Genomic DNA, 24,494 nt, shown 5'->3' on the forward strand with positions numbered 1-24,494 from the left:
AATGTGGCCTAGACCTGGGGACTCTCTTCGGAAGCTTGTACAGTGTCAGAAATGCTGGATGCCCCCGACTTGATTCGATTATTGAATGGCTGTAACTTTTGCCTTGAGACCCACTTCACACTTTCATACACTCTCTCAGCTACCAGGCCAAAAAGGAAGCTCGGTGTCTTGAGAAGTGCCGACTTATGGAGAACCCAGGTGGGAAGAAACCAGAAGCCCCGCCTAACAGCCAGTGAGGATCTGAGCCCGTCAGCAGTCATGTGCATGAGCACAAATACAGATCTGTCACCCCTGTCCAGTCTTGAGATCACTGCTACACCACCTGTGCCTTTGTAAGGGGTCCCATGAAAAAACCTTGATCCACAGGACCTTGCTAAAGAGTTGCTTTGCCAGTGGAAACTGGTAAATGGTAAAGGTCTCTTGTTTTGACTCAGGTTTGGATGTCATTTATTACAAATTAATGAATAACATGTATAATCTTCAAATTTAAAGGGTATTATGCTTCCATAAAATGTGTATTGCAAATATGAGTATATAGATCATTTTTTGCTTATAGACAACAATCATTATAATCAAAAGTCAGATTTCTGAATAGTCTGGAGTATAACACTACTTTCATAAAAAAAGATGACAAATGTGTTTGCATAAAATTTCTCCATATTTTATGATTCCAAAGTCAGAGTGTACTTCACAGTGTGGAGGGAGACTGCAGAATACTCAGATCACTGAGGAGCCATGAGGCCCTGTCATCCCTTCCTCAGCTGCTCTAGTACAAAGACACATGGTATCTTTTTTTCTTTTTAATAGAGTGTTATGAAGTCTCCTGGGGAAGTTTAAGATGCTGATCTTTTGCAGTGCATGTTTCAAAGAAAGTTTATACTCTGAGATTCTTAAATTTTACTTCTTTTTTTTTTTTGTAAAAATAACAATGATCAAATATCTTATTAAAGATAATTTTTTTTAAAAAAGAGCAAATATCTCCAGGCATAGGGCTACATGCTGATAATGCCAGCAAGTTGGGAGGCTGGGGCAAGAGGATTGAAAGTTCCAGGTCAGCCTCAAAAACTTACGGTGGCATTCAACAACTTCGTAAGAACCAGTCTTAAAAAAAATCAATAAATAAAAAATAAAAAAAGGAAGAAGGGCTAGAATGTAGCTCAATGCTAAAGTGTCTTGGGTTCAATCTCCAGTCAACCCCTGCCCCCCTCCCCAAAAAAAAGAATATTGTAAAGAAAATTAAGGACACACAAAAACAAGATGCAGAGACAAGAAAATAAGTGGCTGTTCCTCCAAGTTTATTTATCTCAAAAATTACATAGCTCGTTAGTGCCATGACTGCATCATGGTTTAGTATTCCTTTAATCCCAGGTGCTAGATAACTGAGATCAAGTCCAGGCTAATTAAAACACAGAAGCGTTTTTTTTTTTTTTCTCCAAGGACATCACCATGGAAACCAGATAGTGCACCTGTATAGTTATCTTACTACCTTCAAGGAGAAACTGCTGGGCGTTCCAAGCTTGGGAAACAGAGTGCCTGTTACCCCCTGGGAGTTTGCTCACCAGAAGAACGCTTCCCTGTACATTTCCATGGTCAGAATACCTACAGAATATATTTGTTGGCATATTAAAATGTTGTCAAAACATTGACAAGCATGGTTTCAGTAATTGCACTTCATTTTAAACTCAGGGATGGGGTGTACCTCTGTGATACAGTGGACATACTCTAGGCCCTGGGGTTAATCCATTATACCAAAATTAAATAAATAAATGAGAGTCAATTCCCAGATCGATCACTTACTTATTGGCTATGACCTGAGTCAAGTTACTTAGCCTCTCTGGGTCTTGAAGCACTATCTGTCACATGAGAAAAATAAAAGTGTCCTCAGATGTCCCTCAGCGGTAGAGCACATGAAAGAGGCACTGAGTTCCATGCCCAGCACCACCACAAATACACAAATAAATTCAAATTACTCTCAGTATTTGTGAATGACAGACCCCTGGTGGTGCCAACCATGTCCTGGTGCTCACAGATACCTTCATATAGTCTTCTTTTTAATATGGGTGGTATGCATGATTTGCTTTTTTGTTTGTGTTTTAGTTTTCCTGTTATCGGAGATTGAATCTACCACTGTGCTATACACCCACCCCTTTTGATTTCATTTTGAAACCAGCACTCCCTAAGTTGCTCAGGCTACCTTAAACTGTGATCCTTCGGCCTCAGCTTCTGAAGTAACAGGGACCACAGGCATGCAAAACCAATTCTAGCTTGTTATTTGCTTTTAATGAAAAAAAAAATGTGGCACAAATAATAAGATGTCCCTTCCAGGATTACATTATTATGTCACGGTTTATCCTAACAAATGGTCCTAAATATTCTATTGCTGGCTTGATATTGGAAAATCCCATGTTGCAAGGAGTTGTAGATACCCTCCAGGAACTGAGGGTGGCTTGGAACTGAGTGCTGACAAAAGCTAGAGTCCAAGTCACACTATGAAAAGGAGTGAATTTTACCAGTGTGGGGATCTGTAAGCATGCTTCTCCAACTCGGCCTCCAGATGAGAATGCAACCTGGTCACACCCTGATTGCAGACCAAGGAGGCCTGGAGCAGAGGCAAGACCTCAGTAGGCCTGGGTCCTGAGTCCAGGATACTAGGAGGTGATGAATGTGTGCTGTTTGAAGATTTATTTGTGGTCATTTGTTTTTGCAGCAAGAAAAAAACTAAGAGAAACTAAGTAGAAACTACACAGCAATGTACCTCTAAAGTATTTTTCTGTCCCTACATTATCACTTCTCAGTGATTTTGTCAAAGCAAACAATAGCTCCTAGATGTTCTATTTAAATATGCAGTTTTTAGATGTTCTTCAAAATGTTTTAAAAATCAAACTATTATGCATACTTTTTTTAAAAAAATGAATCAAATCCATGTATATTAAACTTTTCTAGAGAAACAGAACCAATAGATTGTCTATTTACCTAACTACTTACCTGTTTCTCTATTTTTCTCTCATCTATTTATCTATCTTTTCTAATCTATCATAGCTATGCCTCCCTATCTCTCTCTTTTGTATTTATCTATCATATGCATCATTTATCTATCCATAGATTTACACAAGTATGAAGGTTAGGAAATTTCAAGATCTGCAGTTATCTTACTGGATCTCAGCGGTAAGGGTATAAATTAGTTCTAGTCCGAATGCAGGAGAATATCAATGGTTAGCTCAAGAAATCAGATCATCCAGGTTCTCTCTTACTCAAATATTTTGTTCTCTTAAAGTCCTCATTTGGAAAAGAAGCATTCACATTAGGGAGGGTATCTGCTTTATTTGATCTGCTGACTCAAAAGTTTCTATTGCCAAGTGCAATTGGGGCACCCCTGTGACCCCAGAGCTTGTGAGACTGAGACAGGAGAATTGCCAGTACGAAGTCAGCCTTGGCAAATTAGTGATACCTTAAGCAGCTCAGTGAGACCCTGTGTCAAAATGAAAGGGCTGGGATGTGGCTTAGTGGTTAAGCACCCTGGGTTCAATCCCCAGGACTCCTCCAAAAAATGTTACTGTCATTTGAAAGCACACTCACAGACACACCCAGAATGATGTTTAACAACACATATTAGGAACACCGCTGCTTGTCCAACATGATGCACATAATTAATCATTAATCATCTCAAACAATTGAACATAATAAGAAGATAGTACACCTCTCTTTATAGCCAAGACTCATGATTAATTTTTCATTTTACTTGATCCATTTATAGTCTCGACATATTTTTCTACAATTCAAGCTTTTTTTTTTTCAAAATTACCATTGTAGGTTCAATGTTGTCTTTGATTAAAAAAAAAAAAAAACAAAGTGACATGAAAATTGAAGGGAGATCCATAGAATAAGGAAAGGTACCAGAGGTAGGAGGAGGGGAGGAAAAGAGAAGGTAGAGAGGGAATAAAATTGCTAAAAATACATTTTATATTGTGAGTACAAACACATAACAATGAACTTCAGTATCATGTAAAAATTACTTTAAAAATTAATAAGGAAAACCAGAAAGAGTTCATGTAATTTGAGTTGAAGGCCAGATATTTGTCTCTGTGTAGTCTTGTAACAATGAACACATTCCCTAAACATACAAGCTCTTACTTCCTTACTTCAGCTCTAATCACCTACATTATTATTGTGAATAGCTGTTTATTGAACATCTATTTATTTCTGTAATATACCAGGGCTCTCTTAACATACTTTTCGATCCCTAAAATAACTTCACAAAGATGAAGCTATTATTTTCATTTTATGGATGAAAAATAAAATGAGAGTTATTAGGAAATTTGTCCATCTACTAAGTGAAAGAATGGGAATTTGAGTCCAAGTCTCTTTTTTATTAGTAGAAGAGTTCTCTTATAATTTTAATAAAAAGTATTTTAATAATCAAAGCATATTAAAAATAAAAATAATTATTTGTGTTTGTCCCTAGTTTTTATTCTTTAATGATGGATCATGCAATAACTACTTCAGGATCTAAGCCCAAATGAGACAAAAACCCCTACACATTAGTCAGAAATAATCTTTCTACTAAAAGGTTTCTCTTGGTTGACTGATAAGAAGAATAATAAAACCAATTTTTTCATGCTTTGAATTTAATAGTGTTAAATTGCAGCATTCAATATCCTTTATAATGTCTTTCAATTTACATTTCTCACTACCAGTAAGTTTATTCTCAAAATCTGTATCAAAAAGGAAAGAGAAAGAAGGGATTTAAAAATAAATCTGCATTTGTTCCAGATTTATGTATTAATTCCAAAGGATCATAATGTTTCTCATTAGTGACTTACAAAGGTAGTAGAGCATCTACTTAAAACTCTTTTTAATTACTTCCATCTACAATATTAATTTAGCATAGATTATATAATGACAGTCACTGAATTGCTATGCACCCTATTTTGTAATTCAGATGCAATATATTGACTTAGTGAAGGTTAATGTTTGCTCAAGATTCCTAGATTTATCTCCACATTTTTTTTATTTCAATTTAGAAATTCTGCCTTTCCATGCCCTTCGGTAACTCAATTACAGTGAGCAACGGTCTGGAACTGGCTTGAAGAGCTTTGGGAAGCTGATTGCTGGTATCTCCTCTCAACTTCTCACCTTCAGTGATGTCACATACCTCACTTGAAAACTTCATGGTGGTGTAGATAAACTGTAGAAAATGACAAATGGTGCAAATAGTTTTGATTTTTAGGTAAGACAGTTTACCAGCTTACTGCAGATTATAGTTCATGGGAAAAAAAATAAAATAACACAAGCTACATTTTACTTATAAGAGAAGGAAATTCAGAAATTGACAACTCTAAGACATACTGAACTTGATGAACATATTAAAATACATGCAATTTAGCATATTTTAGTTGAACAAGTGGTCTTCCAAGCCACTGCTATGAGAAAATTACAGAAAAATTTGGGCCTGATTATTGGTCATTAGGTAAAGAGAATCAGTTGCAATATTTGTTTGGTAGACAACATGTCTATAATACCAAAATTCAAGGCCAGATGTAGGTCTGTTTTGGTTTACCCAAACTTTTTACAATTTATTTCTAAAAGTTAATTTTTCCTCAGTCAAATTTTCCCAGTTTCTCTTATCATCATAGGCATAGAAGGAGACAAAGGCCAAACCAAGAGAAAAATACACCTCATGTCAAATTTTATTCAGTGACGATTTCAGTTTGCTTTTCAGTATCTGAAATGTGAGTTTATTCAGGATAAAGCAAATAATAGGTAACTGAGATGAAATAGTAAAATATTTTTACACAAGAAACAAAATACATGGCACTATTTTGACTAGTAATCGATTACAAGCTGTATGTATGCCAAGAATAGTTGAGTGGAGTTTCTCTGAATAGCTGAAAGAGATAAATGTTCAGGGTGAAATGGAATGTGTTATCTACACTAGTTTGGCTGCTATCAATAAGTACTGAGGTTACCTATTAGGGTCTTGGAACAAACATATTAGCAAATTAGCTCTATGCAGAGCCAAGCTCAGTTTGGACATGTATCTTCCTGGTTTTATTCTTTAATAATATGGAGTTCTTCAACTCTTATAGCAGCTAAATGGCAAAAGTCTTACTTCAACAGCCACTAATCTTGGATGGAATGTTTTAAGTACACATGCCCTCTAAATAATTCTTTTAGTAGCTTCGCAGGTTTGCATTTTGTATGACATTTTACTGCGTTTAAAATGTCATATTGAGACAGAAAATGAGTCATTTAATTTTAATAGAATGAGGCCACAAAGGACATCAACAATGAGTAATGTTTATCTTGAAAAATATTCTTCTTCCTATTAATTACCATAAGAAAAATGAAATGAATTCATCATATTGGAGTCTTCCTTGAGAATTAAATCCAAAATAAAAGTCCATCAAAACACTGCATATTTGTAATTCACTATTCATCAATTTCATTCAGCTCATTAAACTTACAATAAACCAACAATCATTTCTAGCTCAAATGCAGGTAATAATAAATATTATACTTGAAGCTCTGGCAAACCATAAAGGGATAATACTCCAAATTAAAGGCAGCATTTGAGAAAAGCTAAATCACATCAGATTGCAGTTATTGACTTAAATGATCCATTGAAATGTTTAGGCAAAGTAGCTTTATTTATGAACTAGGACCACATAAAAAAAGAGAAAGGTGATAAGTATCTATTAAGAGAGGAACACAATCTAGCCAAAACAAACAAAAACCCGAGATCAGGTCACAAATGGTCTCACTCAACATCAGATTGTTGTGAGACTAATTGTCTCTGGGCATCAGTACTTTATCAGCTAGGGGGAGTGCCTAAATTTGGCAAACTAGAGTCAAAGGACACAATACTCCAGACCCCATGCCTGTTCAAGACATCTGACGTGGGAGCACCCTCACTTCACACCACCTGGCTAGACATCTGGGGGTTTCGATGGAGCTTTTCAAATTTGATAATTCTCTAGAATGTTCCACAACTCAGAAAAAAAAATGCTACAATTGTGTCGAGGCAAAAAAGTGTGACACCTTTCCTCATCCATCACAAGGGTCGTGGTTAAAAATCCAAAAGACTGGTCAACAATAGAAAACCATAACCCATTCACTTAATCAACTTCTTATGTGATAGGGGAGATTTCAGGAGAGAAGACCCCAAACCCTAAGGAAAACTGCCTACTTTTATGCTTAAACTGTCTGTGGGCATTCCTTCCCCCCACCCCAAGTATTGGACAGACATCCATAGAGAAGGAAAAGTTCAGAAAGAAGCTTCCTGGACTTTTTTTTTACTTTTTTCTGTTATTGATGATCAAACCCAGGGCTTCAGGCATGCTAGGTAAGTCCTTTACCATGGACCTTATACCCTCAGCTCTTTTTTTTCTTATTTTTAGATAGGATCAAGCCCATGTTGGGCTTGAACTTGCAATCCTCCCAAGTAGTTGGAATTATAAGTGTGTAGCACCATGCCTGTCCATTCTAAATTCTATGACTTGCTTTCAGAGAAAAGGATTCTAGTTTTTAATGACTCACCTTGAAGAAGAGGAATTCTGGTTTCTATAACTTTTGAAATAGATTAAGACCTGAAAACACGTGAACATCAATAAACTAAAGAATAAAGTGTTTAAGTTGTTTTTCAGGAAATGTCTCAAGAATTTACTCAAGGATGGTTTGAAACCAACTTTTCAATATTGGACATTTGCAAGACAAGCTGGCTTAATTGGTCAATAAAATTTTGATGTTACAAACTCAAAAACCTCATGTGGAACATGATAACAACCTCCCCAAAAGAAACATGCAACTGGACAGAGGCCTAAGGACCATCTACCTGTTCTCACCATCCATCCACAAGTGATTTATCCCCTCTTTTTTTCCAATGAATTCCCCCAATACCAACAGAAAGGTATATTTGAGCTCCTTTTCAGCTCCTGGCCTTCTTGCCAACTGACAGTACAATAAACCTTTCTTTGTGGAAACAAACAAACAAAAAAATGCCATGGTGTCGTGTGTTCTGTGTGCATCAGGCACGGAACCCCTCCTCATTACTTTTGAGGGAGAAAGAGGGATGGGATGTATCTGTGTGTCCTCAACAAAACTAAAAATTTTCCTCTTATGATAATCCATAATATAATAAGCCATTCTGCTTCCAAACAGAGCACACTGTTTCTTTTTAACCCTCTGGAAACATTTGAATGAACACTCTAGCTTTACCTGCTTCTAGTCACTTGCTTTCAATACTGATCTCAGAAGTTACCTATCTAAACAGTAGAGACTTCTACAAGCTTTGTTATAGATAACACCTCTCATGTGTGGTCGCCTTGGAAATGAGAGTTTATGTTGTTTTCCTGAAATGTGGAAATAGTCTGTTCTAGCTCAAACAGATGAAACCACTGAAACTCCACTTGGGTCTACAGGAGAGTCTGATGGCTGACCTTTTGATACCCAGGGGTCATGCTAACATCTCCATTTTCTGAACAGGTATTCTAAGAAGAGCCATAATTGTTCAAAATTGTTTTTTTTAATTTCTTGTTATGTATTAATTAATATAGAATGGTGGGTTTCATTCTAGTATATTTCTATATAACTATAACATAATTCAATCAAAACCCCCACGCCCTGCCTTCTGTCTTCCCCATAATCCCCTTTCCTTCTCTTATGATCTCCCTTCTTCATTCATAATTTCCTCACAGGCTTTGGGTTTTTCTCTTGCCTCCACTTGTGAGAGAAAGCCTATAATTCTCGTCTTTCTGAATTTGCCTTAGTTTACTTAATATAACGATACATGATAGAACTCACTAAGATACAATAAGCTGTGATGATGTTTTATCAATTCCTGAACCATATACTAATATATAACAAAAATGAATTGAAAATGTTCTCTACACCTCTACAAACCAAAGAGAATAACAGGAGAGTACTAATATAGAATAGGCTAAAATTTTAGGTGATAAAGGAAAACTTATTTTTAAATATACAAAGCATAAAAACAAATGAGAAAGAAAAACAGGCAAAGAAGATGGGAGGGAAGAGAGACAAAAAATATAAAGCAAGATGAAAAAGAAATAAAATATAGAAAGTGAGATTATGAAAATTAGAAAGGAGAAAATTATAGAATATATTTGTAATTAATGAATTTTTAAAATGAAAAAAGTACATAAAACTGAATGAAAACATGGCTTATCTATTAATGAGGATTAACAAAACAAAACAAGCCAACATAGAAGATGATTCAAGTGAAATCAAAGACTAACATTATTAGGCAAAGATTCTTCCTTGCCAGGTTATTTCAGGTGGAGATACTTCCTGAACTTCCATATTTGGTATTTACTAGGTATTGGGGACAGAGCAAATTTTCAAGCCTTGGTGACATATACTCTGAATGTCTGTGCACATGAAGGCAGTGACCAAATTAACCAACTCTGCCCTGTGTATATGTGTGTGTGGTGAGGGGCATTGCGTATTTATTTTTTTCCATGTGTAGATCAGCATTCTGTTTCAAAACTGATATTGAACTCAGGATCCAAAGTCTATCCATTGGAACCAAACCCTACCTAATTCAGGTGTAAACATAGGTATGTCTGATAGCATCATGGCAGGAGTAGGCATCCTTGTGCTCTTTGCTGGCACTGAAGGGACAACCCTAGGGTGTCTGAGGTCTGATGGATGGGGGTAGAACACTCTACCATAGTGAAAAGCTTTCTGTACTGGTGGAAAGAAAAGCTAATCTCTGAGATATTTACAGTGTTCTTACCCCACCCCTCTCCAGCTCCCCTAGAATCACTGAAGTGAGCCAAGGTGCAGAAGAGCCCACTGCTCACACAGAAAAGATGGTGTCAGGCTATGTTTTACCCAGTGGAAGGCTAAGAGAATCCCTCCTTGTGTGGGTAGAAGATGTTCATAATCCCAGGGCAGTTTCAGTGGACTGGAAGAGGTGCCAAGTACCCAGGCAATGGAGTACAAGCCACCAGGTCCACTCTTGGTGGTGAGGAGGCTTTCAGCTAAGCGATGTCCATGTCACTGTATGTATTATTTAGTCGCCTTTCTGCAAAGATGTTCATCTGTGACAATATAGGCCTCTAACTCCAAGAGACATAAGAATGCAAGAATTTATCTTTCCCAAGATCCTTCTCACCCATAAAGTCCATTTGACCTCACATGTACCAAAGCTCCAACTTATTAAACATATGGTATTTTTTTTGTTTATTGGAGTCACCCTAGCATAAAGTATATGCTAGAATAAAATATTAGATGTGAGAAGAGAGACCTACCATAAATGTAAAAGGTATTTCAATGTCTTAGGAAATTCGAGAATTTACTGTCAATTCCAGGAAACTTGGAAAAAGCTAAACTTCTCTTTGGGTAAAATTAATTATTCACTACATAGATTCCAAAGAATGAATCTGACTTTAAAACATTTCTTTTCAAAGCATCTAGAATTATCAGTAACTCAACATAAAATTGTCAAAAGTTTAGTTGGAATAAAGAAAGAAGGAAAATAACATTTCTATTTTTCACAAAAACAATATCTATCAAAATTATTCTCTAGCTATCATCTATTTTTTTCTCATCATTTAATGTTTTTTCCCTTTTTAGGTAATAAAAATTTCAAGGTTTGCTGTCCCATTAAAGTTTATCTATTAAATATTTCTTATTTCTTTCTGTCAACCTAATTTCTCATTGTTCTACAATTTAATTACTTTTATTCATTCAATCTAATCTGTTAGTAAACACAAATTTGTATTATAAGCTTTCTGACTCACTATGACACAACAAGCTGTGTTTATAATTAAAGATGTTCTGTCAATTCCACCTTCAGCCTTATCATCCATGTGATAATACAGATCTTTCTTCAGGAAAATCACAATTTCTTTTCAAGGTGGCATCTGCCTGGAAAGTTAGTATTTGTCTGCATAAGATAGGAGGGTTCTGTGATTTTTACCTAATATGTGTTGACCATAATTTAAAAGATGGAATGTTCAGCCTTGAGGTTCTGATACATAATAAAAATCCCAAGAGCTATGATTGCTGCATAACAATGCAGAGTTGCTAGGAACAGTGTTGCATGCCTGAAATCCTAGGGTGTCAAGAAATTGTGACAGGAAGATCACAAGTTTGAGGCCAGTCTCAACAACATAGTGAAATCCTCAGCATCTTAGCATGACCCTGTCTCAAAATAGAAAAATTTAAAAAATGACTGGTGATATATCTCAGTAGAAATCCCCAGTATATATATATAATACACCATCACATGCATATAAGTATATATATACACACACACATGCACACACATGAACACACAAAAACCTATAGTGCTTTCCCTTTAAGATCTGGTGTTCTAATCATGGCAAATTATGATGTTTGCAAGATCTAGAACTTAGGTACATAAGGGTCATACTACCTTAGCAGCAAATCTCTTGAATTTCACCACCCTTTTAAAACTCCCTAAAAAGTATCATAGGGAAGCCTGCAATTCCTCAATTCCTCAACTCTTGTACTCTTCACCCACTCTCTGGAATGAGCTACTCTGAATTAGCAGCCCAGTTCTGCCGGGTAGAGTGAGAATCTAAGATGGTTCTGAACAACATTCATATAATGACAAATGTGCCTAACCTGAAAAATAGTTGTGGCAAATTCTATGAATGCCCCAGCTACCATTCCCCCATGCTGGAGCTGCAAAATGTTTCCTTCCTTTGATTCCCCTGGTAGCCAAGAGAGAATTGTTTTCTTTTTTCTATCACTCCTCACAATAGTGTTGTGCAAGGCCACTTTCAAATGAGTCATGCCATGTCTTTGATCTCTGGTGTTTCTGTACTCATACACACCTCAGGCCTCTTAAAACTGGGGGATTCCTTTAAGTGATATATCACTCCACTATTTTAGTGCAGGGAGTTATCACCTACCTGCACCACCGATGGCCCTAGCAGCACTGATTACCCTACCTCTTTTGAATGTCCAGATTTAATTCTCCCCCCCAAAAATTTTTCCCTCTCCCCATGCTGAGAAATCTGAATTCTTGGCTTTATGTCACAGAGCAACCAGGAAAGCAACCTTTTCTAGTTCACCATTTTGAAGGGTCCCTTTCTCTCTCTTCACTCTCCTTAGCTATATGCCTCTTGTTCACCTGATCCTGATGGCACCTATGATTTGTTGCAAATGACAGTATTGTCTTACTTGTGTCTTTATTATGAACAGGATGTGTTCATCCTCTATCTCCTACTTCTATTTTCTTTTCTCTTCCCACACAAACATTATATCATACACCAATTTTTTTTTCTATCTCTGTTCACAGCATAAAATTATAAGTCTGTTTGAAAACTTACTGTTTTGACGGTGGGCAATAATTGATCATATCATCTCTGTTTATTGTCACAATTAGCATAATTGATGCCAGAGTATGAACTATTTGATTTGATATCATAATCTGTTTCCATTGTTTCTTGTTAGTATCTGTCTCCCCCTAAAATTTGAGGTACTGGAAACCTTCTGAGTCCCTATAAGTCCACAGGGTAAAGTCTCTACTGCCTCAAAACCATACTGTCAAAGGGACAGACACACAAACAACAAGAAAAATCAAGAGGAAAAAACACCTCAAACAAACCAATATATTTCAATAACAGAATCCATTAGCACCACAGTGGAAGAAATGACAGAGAATAAGTTTAGATGTTCAAAGTTAAATTAATCTGCAAGGTAGATGATAACATAAGGGAAAAATACAAGAAGCAAGAGAGAGAGAGAGAGAGAGAGAGAGGGAGGGAGAGAGATTCTTAAAAAAAATAAAATACAGCAGAAATTCTCAAAATGAAGGAATAAAGAAATCAAATTAAAATTCATTGGAAGGCATCACCAGCAGACTAGACCAATTGGAAGACAAAGTTTCAGGCAATGAAGGCAAAATATATATCTTAGAGAAAAAGGTTAACTATGGGGAACAGATGTTAAGAGAACATGAAAGAAAAATTCAAGAAACATGGGATAGCATGAGAAGACCAAACTTAAGATTTACTGGGATAGATGAATACTTGAAGATACAAAACAAAGGAATGCCCAATATTTTCAATGAAATAATATTGGAAAATTTCCCAAATCTTAAGAATGAAATGGAAAATTAAATACAGGACCTCAAATACACAAAATTACAACAAACCCACACTAAGACACATAATTATGAAAATGCCCAACATACACAATAACAAAATTATAAAGGCTCCCAGAGTAAAATATCAGATTATTTTTAGAGAGGAACCAATCTGGATCTTGGCTGATTTCTCAACCTAGACCCTTAAAGCTAGAAGGTCATGGAATAGCATAACATATACCAATTTCTGAGAGAAAATAGATGCCAAACAAAAATACTACAAAATTAAACTTCAGATTTGAAGATGGAATGAAAAACTTCCACGATAAACAAAAGTTAAAAGAATTCACAAGTAGAAAGCCTGAAATACAGAAATTCTCAGCAAAATATTTCATAAAGAAGAAATGAAAACCTGAAAGAGAAAATAACAAAGGGAGGAACTACACTAAAGGAATAGTCAATCAAAGGGTAAACTAATTCAAATTAAAACCAGAAATAAACCCAAATGACAGAGAATAAAAAAATATTTCTCAATAATAACATCAAATGTAAATGGCCTGAACTCATTCGTCAAAAGACATAGACCTGGCAGATTGGAATAAGAAATAAGACCCAAAAATATGCTGTCTCCAAGTGATTCACTTTATAGGCAAAGACACCCACAGACTGAAGGTGAAAGTGTGGGGGGAAAAAAACATGTCATTCACATGAATCTGGTAAACAAGCAGGGATTTCTATCTTAATATCAGATAAAGTGGTCTTCAAGTCAAAATTAGTCAGAAAAGACAAAGAAGAATATTTCATACCACGAAGGGAATTATACATCAGCAGTATATAATAATCTTAAATATTTGTGCCCCAAACAATGGAACATCTACATACATCAAACAAACGCTTCAAAATTCAAGGATCGAATACAACACAACATAATTCTGGTCGTTTTTAACCTGTCTTTCTCACCACTCAATAGATCTTCAAAACAAAAATTAAATAAAGAAGCAACAGAACTAAAAAATAAATTAATGATTTAGATTTAACAAACATATATAGAATATTTCCTCCATCAATGACTGAATATACTTTCTTCTCAGCAGCACATATAGCCTTTTCTAAAATAGACCATATCTCAGGCCACAAAGTAACTCTTAGCAAATATTAAAAAAAATAGAGATAATACCTTGCATTTTATCAGATCAAAATGGAATAAAACTAGAAGTTAATGATAAAATTTAAAAATAGAAACTATTCTCACAACTGGAGACAATAAAATACTTAGAGGTAAATGAGAATAGCGACAAAACATCAAAATCTCTGGGACACTATGAAGGCAGTTCAAAGAAGAAATTTCATTGCATTGAGCTCATTCATTGAAAGAATACAAAGTCATGAATTAAATAATCCCTAGAAAAAGAAGAGCCGAAGAAAGCATTGGAAGACAGGGAATAATTAAAATCAGAGCTAAAATTAATGAAATTGAAACAAAAAATTCAAATGTTTGACAAAAGAAAATGATGGTTATTTTAAAAATAAACAAAATTAATAAATTCTTAGCCAGCCTAACAAAGAGAAAGAGAGAGAAATCTCAAATACTAAAATTTGCAATGACAAAGGAAATATAGCCATGGACACCACTGTAATGCAGGCAATAATGAGAAAATACTTTTAAAATCTATTCTCTAATAAAATGGAAAATCACAAAGACATTGACAAATTCCTAGAGACAAATGAACCACCCAGTTGAATCAGGAGATCACTTCTGACACAGGAATAGCCCAGAAAACCAAATGTATAATCTTCCATACATTTAGAGATGATTACTAGGAAAAAATTCAAAATGTTAAGTTGAAAATAGTTGGAAAATTTCTATATTATAATCTGCATCTTTCAAAAGAATTTGCTCCCTAAAAACAAAATTTTGTATTTTTTTTTTTTATTTCAGTAACTGTAGTGAAGACTTAATGTTAACAGAGTCCTTATCCAGAAGGGAGCTGACCTTAGGGAATCCTTATATACTGTATCCAGCCACTCACCCCAAATATAAATCAGAAAAAGTAGTGGTAAAGTAGGAAAGGAAGTTACTATTCAATATAGCTGTACCCCAAGATACGAAAACTAGCATCCTCAGTTCCTCTTTCAGAAGCACTAACCTGAAATTCAGGTTTGAATAAGGAAGGGCACAAAAGGAAGAGAGGGCAAGAAGTCTGCATCGTCAAGCAGTCTTGGTTAATTTGTGATCTGATTGTTTGTCTGGTCAGCAGTAAGAAGTTGCTGCTCTTTGGGGGTTTAGTCTCAACTTCTACCTCAGGATGTTTATCCATCAGATCTGTTGTTCCTAGAATCTAAGGTGACTTCAGGGAATGACTCAGGAAAAAATATAGGCAGAAAGGCCAGATGTCATTAGTTCTTTAGTTTGAGGGAAATGACTAGAGACTTCAAGGCACCACTCCAGTGGTCTGGAGCAGGATGTTGTGAAAGCTTGCAGTTGATAATCTGTTGATAATGTTCTTGTAATATCTCAGAATCATCTTAGTCTTATTCTGGTGCCTCTAGCCTTGAAAGGAGAGGACTTCCAGCTAGACCCAAGGTTTAAGTCTGCAAAAGAGACAAATGCAAAATGAAGGCAGACATGCCAAGCTCCCATCCTGCCATTTTAATCAGCTTTTTGGCTGCTGTGACCAAAAGACCTGACAAGAACAATTTTAGAAAGAAAAGTTTATTTGGAACTCACAGTTTCAGAGATCTCTGTCCACAGATGGCTTGATTTCCTTTGCTCTGGGACATAAGTGAGGCAGAACATCATAGTAAAATAGTGTGGCAAAGGAAAACAATTCCTGATGTGGCACCAGGAAGCAGAGACACTCCCTCACCATGGACACCCCATTGGCATACGCCCAGTAACCCACCTCCTCCAGCCCACCTGCGTATAGTTATCATCCAGTTAATCCCTATCAAGGATTAACGCACTGATGAGGTTTCACTTCATCTCTGAACTTTCTTACATTGTCTTACAATGAGCTTTGGGGGGACACCTCACATCTAACCATAATACCTGCTCTAACTACCCAATGGACATCTGTAGACTCAAGTGAAGCGTCAGGGCTTTTAGCAAGAGTAGCCCCTAAATGCTTGTTACTTCAGCACCTCCAGCATTTTGAAAAATAACTTTGAAGACACAAAATAAAATGTCGGAGACCAGCTCCAACAGGGGGTCTCAGGAGACGAACGGATGGTGAGGAGTCGGCGAAAGAGGGGGTGGAGAAACAACACAGACACCAAAGTGAAGGTGTTGATCCCAATCTTTACTTGTGAAGTTGATCATATATACTTTTCATTTTGGCAGGCTTACAGTACTTTGTGGTTACAAAACAGTAATCATTATTCAAAGAAACAAAATATTACGTAGTTACAATTAGAATAGAAGAATGTATTTTGACTTATGCATAAGCAAGCATTTGTACTTTCAGTTGAGTTTTGCTTTGAGCTGTTTCTGCTTAGTTAACTTTTAATAATAGTTACAAATGTCCCAAACTATTGGCCTATACCTTGACTATTCTTTCTTGACTTACTGACTGGAACCGGTGCCATGGTTGCGGCAAGTGGTTGACTTGTTATTACTTTTAATCAAACAAAAGTAAGAGCACAAACCATTGTGCACAGGAACAAGAACAAGTTGCCCAGTACTAAGCACTAATCTATCTTCTCTAGATTTTAATTTAATTTCTCAAAAACTTCCCTGACAGGAATACAGGGAGTTTTTCATTAGACATTAACAATTTACACTCCACAGCTGAATCATTGCATTTAGAGCAAACAGATCTATGCTTTAGAAGTAGTTGCATTAATTGGAAAAGTCATGATTTTTCCTTCATACTTAATGGTCATATGAGAAATCGCAACTATACTTATTAAAGGAATACAAAAACAAATCAGCCCATTCCCAGAAACATACTGCGCTCCTCCAGAGGATGGACGCCTTGCGCCATCCACCTCAGTAGGGCCTTGCCATTGCCTGAGTCAGGGGAGGGGCGCAGCAATAAAAGCAAAGAATAAAGGTAATAAATGTTCTTACCCACGATGTGATGTGTGCAATGAGGATTTGATGTGGTTGCAGACGGATAAAAGTGCTTGGAAAAATAAAACACCAAAATTTCATTTGATGCCAGCTTTATTTTTAAATAATATTTTCCACCTTTATTAAAAGTCTCTAAAGTTTCAGGAAAAAAAATGTTTTTGAAGTAAGGTGATATTTATCATTACTATCAATTCAAAGGAAAAATATAATCTCAAGTTTTAATTATAATTATGTTCCCATTATATCAAATAGAACTGGACCTCTACAAGCTGATAGACAGCACAGTTAAATAAAATCCAGAATATTTCAAGGAAAAATATACTCATTTTAAATAAATTAGCATTTAGGGGTTTTAAATCCAATGGAAGATATTATAATTTCTTTTTTCCTTCATTGTATAACTGAGTAATTTTCTTTCAAAATTTCTGAATAATTCATCCTCTGGATATAATGATGCACTATTCCATTTGCAAAGCAAAAACTAAATTATTGCAAGTCATTATGTGAAACAAATACAACTCATGATGAAATCACAAAATAACTTCACTTTGGTTCCTTTAACTATATTTTCTGGTTATAGTTTTTACTGACTTGCCCCTGGATAAAATCTAGGGCGATTTTCATTACTTTTTGTTCTTTAAAGGTAATAAAAGTTTGTCCAGGCAGTAAAAATTATATGTAGTTAAAGATGATAATAACGTTAAATTACATGAAAGTCACTGTTCTGCTCTATACTCTTTTGAAGGCATCAGAAAGAGATATTTTTTTTTCCTGGTGCAATATTCTCCATTAGCCAGTAGCAGGCTTTAAGAAACTGACATATATTAATAATGGATTGGCTCTTCCCTAGCACTTTTTTTTTTTTGGATTTTTCAGAGCTCATAGCTTTTGCCACCACTATCATTTGCATTCTGTAAGTAGAGGTGAAAACTCTCTCCTCTAATTGTTCACCCATGTTATGTTCTGTAATAAGAAACCTCAAATCGAAGAGGATTAATATATAAAGAGACAGACAATAATATATATGAAAGATCTTAAAATAGTCTCTTCTCCTAGCTCCACTACCAGAGGAGCTTGATGTTTTTTTCTTAGGTATGGATTATAAATCTGCTCTTGCCACACATCTATACAAACTGTCCAATGTGAACCAACTGCAGCTTTCTCTCTAAGCCTCAGATACACTCATGGAATTCCTATTAATTCATGTTTTGTATGTGGAACCACAGAATGACCCACAGCTCACTCTCTCTCTCTCTCTCTCTCTCTTGACTCAGTTCATACTCTTCTTTCTTGTCCTAAGTAAATGTACAAATCTGGTTTTATTTCCTCAAACTCAGAAGTTCTGCATGGTGAATCCAAACACCTCTTTGGAATGAGGTTTTTAATCATTGGAGAATTAGCCATGCCCAAGTACATTTTTCAAGGAATCTCAGATTTGGGACACAGATCGTGTACTTAGAATGATGAATTTTTATCCTGTTTGAATTGTTTGATAAAAAAAAAAGATTCTTATAACTGAAAATGGGTCTCTTCAGTATGACTCAGAATAAAACAGGTTTGCAAATAACTAAGCAAATTTCATTGAGTATCTAATCTGTGCTAAGCATTAAACTACTTGCTGGGAAGCTAAAAATTGTTGCTAGTATCAACAACGTTGTACAACACCAGGGGGAATTGAAAACAATGATGGCACTGGATGTGAGGGTAAAAGTGGAAAGTACAAATGGGAGATGATACTAGATTTAGATAGGAATGCAATCCTACTAACTGGATCAAAACTGGTTAGCACTGCCCCCTCAATAATAGGCTCGCATTTCTCCTTCCACCATCACTTCCAAAACCAATTCATCACAACTCTCAATTACACTCCATTCTAATCATAGTACTCTCAATAGAGCACATGTCAGTGACCATTTTCCCTGTTAGGACTATTTTCCAATCAGACATTATATGAAGCTGGAGCTAAACTATATTAATTCGTAATCTTACTGAATATACCATACCTAAAATTGACAGCTGAGAAATACTCAAATTAAAATTCTTTTATACTCCTAGAATGGAAATAATATAAAAGTTCATGAGCATCAGGAAAGTAACAAATCACTCTCTATTTTGAACACTGACCTACTCTAAGTAAGAAAGAAAATTTACAGACTATTGAAATTATCAAGCATGTTTGCTATAAGTGCATTGACAATACAATAAATGATATTATCAGGCAGACTAGGAAAATTCCTTTAATTCCCTACATGATTAAAAATTTTGTCATGAAAGGGTATTAGATTTCACCAAAAGGTTTTTCTGCATATATTGTAAGGATCATGATTTTCTCTTTTTATCTAAATAGTGTTATGAATGTCATTAAGTAGTATTCAAATGTACAACCAACTTTGCATTTCTTGAATAAACTTCATTTATTTAGTACATGCAATCCTTTCAATATATTGCTGTATTAGATGTGCTCTCCTTAAAACATATTCTCAGAGGGAGTTTGGACTTTGTCTTTTTTCCTTTTCTCCATCTTCTGTACTTTTTTCTTTCTTTCCACCCTTCCAAATCTACCATTCATCAACCTCTTTCTCCTTCCTCCTCATCTCAGTTTGAAAATTCTTGGTGGCTTTAGAAATACAAGTTTTGATCAAGACAAATAAAATTTGTGCACCACCCTCTTCTAGGTTCTGGAAGAGTATAAGCTATGTGCTATTTCTTCATTAAATTTGTGAAAGAATTCATCAGTGAAAATATCGAGACCTTAATTTTTCACTAAATGAGGATTTTTGTTTTGTTTTAATTAAAAAGTCAATGTTTTTACTTGTTATAGCGAAATTTGCTTTTGTTGTTGTTTATACTTCTACTGCTGGGTACATTTTAAATTTTGAAATTTAAATTTCCTCACTATTATCAGATTGATTTGTAACAAACTGCTCACAATATATTTTTATTATTTTCTTCATCTCTAAAGTTTACATAGTTGTACATACATTTTATTCATGGTAATAGTAATGTTTGCTTTGGCTCCTTTTACCTTGATAAGTCTTAACAAAGATTTATCAACATTACTAATAATTTCATAAAACAAGTCTGGCAAGGTAGATCCTGCCTGTAACCTATCTGCTTGGGAGGCTGAGACAGGAGGATGGCAAGTGCGAGGCCAGTCTGGACAAGTTAGCAAGACTCTGTCTCAAGGATGTGACTCAGTGGTAAAGCACTCTGAGTCTAGTCCCCAAGATTGGGTGAAAAACAAAAACAAAAACAAAAAACCCTCTGGCTTTGGTGATTTTCTGTATTTACATGATGTTTCTTTTATATTTATTACGTTTTTAATTTTCTTTTTAAATTTTCTTTAAATTTTTGCTCTTCCTTGCTTCTTGATATTGACTGTCATCAATTTTCACTTTTCTTTATGTTCAATTTGTGCGCTTAAAGAAATTAATTTCCTCTAAAATTTTCTTTGATCATGTTCCATGTGTTTTCATATATTCTTCTCTTATTCAGTTCAAAATTATCATTTTTTATTATGATTATATTTGTTGTTATTCACAGCCTACTTAGAATTAGTGGGCTTAATTTTTAGATTCGGAGATGTTTTAGTATTCTTTTTGTTGATTTCTAGTTAATGCCACTCTGATCAAAGAACATTCTGACTGTGAATTCAAATCATCCAATTGTACTTGAAATAAATGTGCGTTCCACAGTATATTTTCAACAATTATGTCAATTACATCAAGTCAGCTCATCACATTGCTCAGTTCTCTGATGATCTTAAAGATAATTTTCCTTGCTTGCTGCATCTGTTACAGAGAAAGTATGTTAAAAACTCCAAATATTATTTGTTTAGTTCTCATTTTTTTGACAATGTTGGATTCATTTGTGCTGAAAATACTTTATCAATTACCTACAAATTTAGGAATATATGTCTTCCTATTGCATCAATTCTATCAACATGAATTATAATACTTTACTTCTAGCACTATTAGTAATATTAAACATAAATTTTGTTTTATCCATGATGAGTCAGATCACATTTTTTTCTGCTTAGTTCTTACATGGTAGAGGGCTAAGGAAAATATTAAAGATCTTTCCTGCTCATTTGCCTTCTGTGACCTTTGCACACCCTTGATAAAACATCTAAAGAATGTGGGTTTGGCTCACTCAGGAGTCCTAACTCAGAATCATTCTCTTATCACAAGGCTATCCCTCCCTCCCTTCGGGGATCTGTCCAGACCTGGGGGAATGAAGTGTCTTTGAGGGGAATCTCACAAATTGTGAGAATGGTGCTTTCTTTGTTCTGACTTGCATTTAAAGAGCCCCACTGGGAATAAGCTTTTGAAGTCTCACTGTAGAGAGCAGAGTGTGTTCTGCCCAGGTCTTCCCTGTCAAGACCCTGAAAAGCTACCCCAGAACTCCACAGCTACATTACTTCAGATTTTGATGTTTCCTTGATCTGGTGGTATATTTTCTTGTCTTTCTCTCTTGCCTCTTTCACTTTTGTTTTTGCTTTCGCTTTAATATTATCACAAAAATAAATGCTACCTTTGTATAGAGTATCTTTATCTCGTCTATCAAATCCAACCTGCCAATGTCAGCAGCTGCAAACATAAGTAACATGTTAACATGGCATATGGGATCTATTTTCTACCTTTACAGATTCAACAAATTTGTACTCTTATCTTTAAAGTGTGTCTCTTTTTAATTGTGATTTCTTATTGCAATTAACATGATAATGGGTCCTTGCTGGGATAAACACTGGATAGTGCCTAAAATAGCTTGTTGTTCCAAGTGGTGAGATAAAAAGCACTCCAAAGAAGGTGATGATGAGGGACATGGAGACCCGGAAACTGGCCACTTCCCTGCTCTCCTCTCCATTTAGTTGAGGATCAAAGCAGAATGGCTTTGGTTGTAAAGTAAAAGAATGGACCCTTCAACCATCTAAAGAAATCCATCTGTGCCGTGGGCATGCCCCCTATCCTGAATAGTCCCCCTTCCTGTAGGCACTGTGTGATCCTCCATTTTGTCCTGGCTTGCTGCCGCCACCACGGTGTTCATGAGTAATCAAAGGTCCAAATCCTCTCCATATTGTTATTCCTCTGGCTTAGGAAATAGTGCCCTGGGGCATCTGCAGCAATGGGGTTCCTCATTTTAAATTCTGACAAGTTTTTGACTTTGAAATATAATGTTTTATCTAATAATACTTAATATAATCACTGCTAGGTTTACCCCATCTTTTTTTTTACACCATTTCTTATTCACTTCTTGTGCTGATTTTGTCTTTTTAATAAAATGCTTTATACTATTATAACTGTCCTTATTTTTCAATGATGGTGGCATGATTTTGAAAAACAAGAAAGAGCCTGCTTCAGGAAGGGAGGCAAGCTCCAACCACTTGGGTTTTCTCACAGGCAGACAGAAGAGTCAGAGAACTTTCAAATGATGTCCAGTCTCTCTGGGACTATCCTTCTTTCTGGTTTGGTTTGTTTATTTTCTAATTGTCTTGCCTCTAAGAATGTGTAGCATCTTTAGTTATGATACCAAACATAATGTATAGAACTCTTGAAATTCCAGAGAACATATCTCACCCTCTTCCCTTTGGCACCGACATAAAGGGGTGGATAAACTTCACAATTAGAAATTGACCTAGGGCAGGATCAGGGGCCCATTCCCATAAGATAGAGGCAGTCTTTGTGGTACCCTGTTTCAGAGCTTGGTCTCTGGGTTTGATGACATGTCTGAAGCTCCCTCAACAGGAGAGCCTGTGGGAGACTGAGCTACAAGTTCAGAAGCTCCAGCTGTTCTCTGGCCTCCCATAAAGCGTAGCTTAAAATGTAACAAGTCTCTGTTAGAGATTAAGTTTTTCTCTGAGCACATGATCAGGTTTCATTGTATTTAATTCTTACATTTAGGAGATTTCCATTCCAGCTCCCCAGAATCCTGCAGAACCTTCTGCACCCAGCAAGTGTTCTAGGGAAATTGTCCCAGGTGCTAAACCCTGGCAAGTTTTGAATTTGTTAATACCCACCACCTTCACTGAAAACACTTTTCTGAGTTCTCTTTCTTCCAGGATAACTTTTCTGTCTTATTTGAATATAATTGTTCTCAACCAGAATAAGAAAATGTCTACAAGAGAAAAATTGCCAAATATTACTAAGTTATTGAATTTTAGTTCACCAATCTTTATTTTTCAAGACTATGAAATCATTACAATGTGACTTTACATTTTAACTCACTTCTCCTATGTATGGTAGCAAGAGCATTGGTCGGCTATGGCCTGCTAAGTCTGACACAAAGGAATTAGTAAAAGTTTAAAGCTTGTGTCTACATGGATAGCTCAGTTTAACATCAGTGATTTTGCCTGATCTCCACTCAAGTCGCATTTTTAATTTATAATCCACAGTAAAATATCTGGCTCCCCAAAATATTAAACCCAATCCTTATTAATGTTATTCAAATAACCCATCCATATCACTAAAATCAACCATTCTATCAATTCAAAATGCTGGGTGAACTTTGCAATTTGACTATGGAGATATAGTCAAAATTATGTGGATAATTATATGATTTGACTTTCTCACTTCATTTGCAGGTTGTTTAAATAACCGCAAGTAGAGATAAGACTTGTAGGTTCTAGTCATCATTATTTCTTTTCAACAGTTCATAAACAAAATTTGTCTCTGGTTGCCCTAATTAGGAGAAAATAAAGCAAGTATAAACAGGATTTAATCAGATATTCTCAAATTATCCAACAGTACTATGGGAAGAGAAAAAAAATATTTAGATTTCACTATGTACTAAAAACACAATCACTGATACACATTTAAGAGAATCATCATCCACCTTTGGAGCTTTCCATGGTAATTTTTTCACCTGTGTAGCAAAAGTTTCTCAGAAGCTCACTGAATTACTCTCTTTATTAATAACACTCAGAGCAGTGCATGTTTTTCCAAGGACAGAGATACATCTTCCTAGCTACACAGTGATGGTCCCTCTATGCTTGACCATAAGGTCATTTCAGGATTCTTTTGTCAAGAGACTACTAGGCAAGAATACCTGTCATCACCCTCACAGGCATAGTTGACCCTGGTCATCAGGAGAACATGGATCTTACATTATATATTGAGGGCATAAATAAACACACAAGGAGACTATATGGTCCATATATTGTTCGTACTCTTCAGTTCACATTTGAAAGGAAGTGTAAAAGTGAAGCAATCACACTCTGAGAAAACATAATGACAGGCTCTCAAATCTTAGGGATGAGGGTTCAGATCCTTCAATCAATAAGTCTTTCTCAACCAGCAGAAAAGATAGTTGAGGATGAAGCGAACCTAGAATGCTGACAGTAGA

The sequence above is a fragment of the Urocitellus parryii genome, chromosome 7, assembly GCF_045843805.1.
Source record: "Urocitellus parryii isolate mUroPar1 chromosome 7, mUroPar1.hap1, whole genome shotgun sequence".
In the NCBI taxonomy this organism is placed as follows: domain Eukaryota; kingdom Metazoa; phylum Chordata; class Mammalia; order Rodentia; family Sciuridae; genus Urocitellus; species Urocitellus parryii.